Source organism: Sinocyclocheilus rhinocerous, unplaced genomic scaffold (assembly GCF_001515625.1).
Source record: "Sinocyclocheilus rhinocerous isolate Xijiao unplaced genomic scaffold, SAMN03320098_v1.1 scaffold1152, whole genome shotgun sequence".
NCBI classification, from domain to species: Eukaryota; Metazoa; Chordata; class Actinopteri; order Cypriniformes; family Cyprinidae; genus Sinocyclocheilus; species Sinocyclocheilus rhinocerous.
The window spans coordinates 345,018-348,766 of record NW_015625590.1 but is presented as its reverse complement, the minus strand read 5'-3'; the positions used below and the strand labels follow the sequence as shown (position 1 = coordinate 348,766).

The 3,749-nt window shown below is 34.9% G+C and overlaps 1 protein-coding gene across 6 annotated transcripts in view; it reads left to right on the top strand.

Moving 5' to 3' along the window:
* LOC107756277 (beta-1,3-glucosyltransferase-like) overlaps positions 1-3,749 on the top strand; it is a 74,055-nt gene that overhangs the window by 46,584 nt on the left and 23,722 nt on the right. The gene's annotated exons all lie outside the window — the stretch shown is intronic.

Here is a 3,749-nt window from a genome sequence, read left to right as displayed (position 1 = left end):
TATACTTATGTGTGTATTATTTATATGTATATGAAATGATTTATATGTATATGAAATATTTAGCAAGTATTTAAAAATAAATATTTTTAAAAATTTGAATTTAATACTTGCATGCTAAAATACATTATGTATATGTAATATGTATATACTATTTGATAGATAGAGATATATACTTTAATACAAAAAAATACATTTAATAATAATTGTTTATTTTATATATATTTGAGTGTATATAATTATGCAATTGTGTGTGTTATAAATATTAAAAAAGTAAAAAAATAAGTTAAAATAGTAAAAAAAAAAGAACTATATAACTACTACAATTATACACACACACACATATGTATATATACTGTGTATGTATATATATATATACACACACACACACACACACACACACAGAAATTAGAGAGCAACCTACAATTTCCTAAATTTTGAGGTCACTACTTAGTCCTGTTTGAAGTTATCCTAACAGGGATTTCATGCATTCTGAGTTATTTACACTGTTAAAGAGTTGGATTCTCATGCTAAACATGGACAAAGTGATTCAAAAAGCGATTTGGACGTATGACGGAGTATTTCCGTGCCAAATACACTCCTTCAGGCTTTGTATAAGTTTCAGTTTTTTTTTTTTTGAGTATGGCCCTGTATGTCATCTTAAAGGGCGGAATTTCTTGTATCCCTGAAAGGGATGACCCTTTCAGCCATAGCAAGAGAAGTTGGTCATTCCAAATCTGTGAGGAAGTGTCATGTTTTGGGGGATGTTTTCTGCAGCAGGAGTTGGGCCTCTTGCAGCAGCTTCCCTGCATTCATCGCCCAATGCCCCCTATCACACAGCAAAACGGGTAAAGCAGTTCCTTGAAGCTGAAAACATTGAAATAATGAAATGGCCGGCCCAGAGTCCTGATCTAAACCTGATTGAAAATCTCAGGAATATCTTTGGTGACAAAGTTATGGCTAAGAAACCCACTACAATTACTGAACTGTGGAAGAGACTGGAAGAAGAGTAAACCAAGATCACACCAGCGCAGTCTGAGAAACTAGTGATGTCCTGTGGCCGCAGATGTGCTGAAGTCATTCAAAGCACGGGCCTCTACACATCCTACTAATTTTTGTTTGCTGTAACCTTCAAAAATTTTAGTTGTAATCTGTCTTTGTTCTACAATCATTGCTGTTCTATAATTTTGATCACTGTGTTTTCCACAAAATAAAGGGTTTTTGTTGCCTTGGTTATTTGGTAAAATACTGCTAAAATTCCTTCAAATTTTAAATTAAAGTTTCTGTGTGCACATAATTGTAAAAAAAAATGTGTGTGTGATTCTGTATGCGTTTCTGTATGTGCAAATAGTTCTTTTGCTGTTTTTCAAGCACTGATATTTCCAGAAAATGTTAATGTAAGTTAGTAATTCCGTTTTGGAGTTTGCAGACATAAAGTTGAATTTATAATATAATGCTTTCTGATTCATACAATAAGTTGTGGAAGGAGTTCTGTAATTGCAAGTGACTTGGAAAAGTCAACTGGGTAATTCATTGCAGATGATGAGGAGGCTGTAATTAGTTTCATCCATTAGCTCAAATTTGCCCTAATTAATTACTCCGATGCACAGAAGTGGTTAAACCAAGCACCCTTTAGCAGGGCAGTGCAATGTGTTATGTTTGTCCCAGTCTCTCTGGTAATCAGGCCGATGGGCAGAGAACATTGGCTAAGTCAACCTGACCTCACAACTGAAATGCATCCTTATAATGATTTGTATTTGTTTGACCTGACATTCCCTTTTAAAATACTGTTTAGATGCTGCCTGCTGGCTTTGTGTATTTTATGACATTATACAATCATAAAAGATTAGCTTAATGGTTACATTGACCATTCTCTGCTGTAAATTAGTTGTTGCTGGTCAAAAACATGCATCTTATTTAACATATTAAGTATTTTTTGAAGCTATCAGTCCAGTTGTTTGGCTAAGCATAGATTACTAATGGTTCATTTTATAGTCTGTATTGTCTCAAGGCTATATTCCACCCAAAGCCTGACATTTAAATCACCTTTGTATCCATTTTAGATTAAAAGCATTTTCCACAAAAAATGTCAACCTGAGAATAGCACAAAGGTTAATTACTGAACAGATAATTGAAAGGAGAAATTTTGATGGTAGAACCATTTCTTTTCCAATGAAGTTAAACTAAAACTGGGGACAAACTAGTCCTAGTGATGTCCTGTGGCCGCAGATGTGCTGAAGTCATTCAAAGCACGGGCCTCTACACATCCTACTAATTTTTGTTTGCTGTAACCTTCAAAAATTTTAGTTGTAATCTGTCTTTGTTCTACAATCATTGCTGTTCTATAATTTTGATCACTGTGTTTTCCACAAAATAAAGGGTTTTTGTTGCCTTGGTTATTTGGTAAAATACTGCTAAAATTCCTTCAAATTTTAAATTAAAGTTTCTGTGTGCACATAATTGTAAAAAAAAATGTGTGTGTGATTCTGTATGTGTTTCTGTATGTGCAAATAGTTCTTTTGCTGTTTTTCAAGCACTGATATTTCCAGAAAATGTTAATGTAAGTTAGTAATTCCGTTTTGGAGTTTGCAGACATAAAGTTGAATTTATAATATAATGCTTTCTGATTCATACAATAAGTTGTGGAAGGAGTTCTGTAATTGCAAGTGACTTGGAAAAGTCAACTGGGTAATTCATTGCAGATGATGAGGAGGCTGTAATTAGTTTCATCCATTAGCTCAAATTTGCCCTAATTAATTACTCCGATGCACAGAAGTGGTTAAACCAAGCACCCTTTAGCAGGGCAGTGCAATGTGTTATGTTTGTCCCAGTCTCTCTGGTAATCAGGCCGATGGGCAGAGAACATTGGCTAAGTCAACCTGACCTCACAACTGAAATGCATCCTTATAATGATTTGTATTTGTTTGACCTGACATTCCCTTTTAAAATACTGTTTAGATGCTGCCTGCTGGCTTTGTGTATTTTATGACATTATACAATCATAAAAGATTAGCTTAATGGTTACATTGACCATTCTCTGCTGTAAATTAGTTGTTGCTGGTCAAAAACATGCATCTTATTTAACATATTAAGTATTTTTTGAAGCTATCAGTCCAGTTGTTTGGCTAAGCATAGATTACTAATGGTTCATTTTATAGTCTGTATTGTCTCAAGGCTATATTCCACCCAAAGCCTGACATTTAAATCACCTTTGTATCCATTTTAGATTAAAAGCATTTCCCACAAAAAATGTCAACCTGAAAATAGCACAAAGGTTAATTACTGAACAGATAATTGAAAGGAGAAATGTTGATGGTAGAACCATTTCTTTTCCAATGAAGTTAAACTAAAACTGGGGACAAACTAGGTTCATTGAACTCGCTACACGCAAGCTTATGTCTGTTTTTGCACTTTGTCTTGCCATGACAGACAGATCAGACACATCTAAGATAAGAGTGTTCATTTCTCGCCGTTCTGGTCTCTGGCCGCCATGTGATTGAACCAAGGCAACCATCTGAGGTAACATAAGGTAGCAAGGTCACACCGACCCCTATCTTCGTTGTCGCCTTGAGTCACGGCGTAATCACAATCCCTTTTTGCTCTGTTCACATGCTGATGAGCTGTATGAAGACACACGATGGATGTCACGAAGTCCTCAGATCTATATTAAGTCATTCATGTGTCTCTTTAGAGATTTAGAGAAGTTTTGAGGGCACATTTGTGAATATACAGTGGTGAAAATAATCACACCC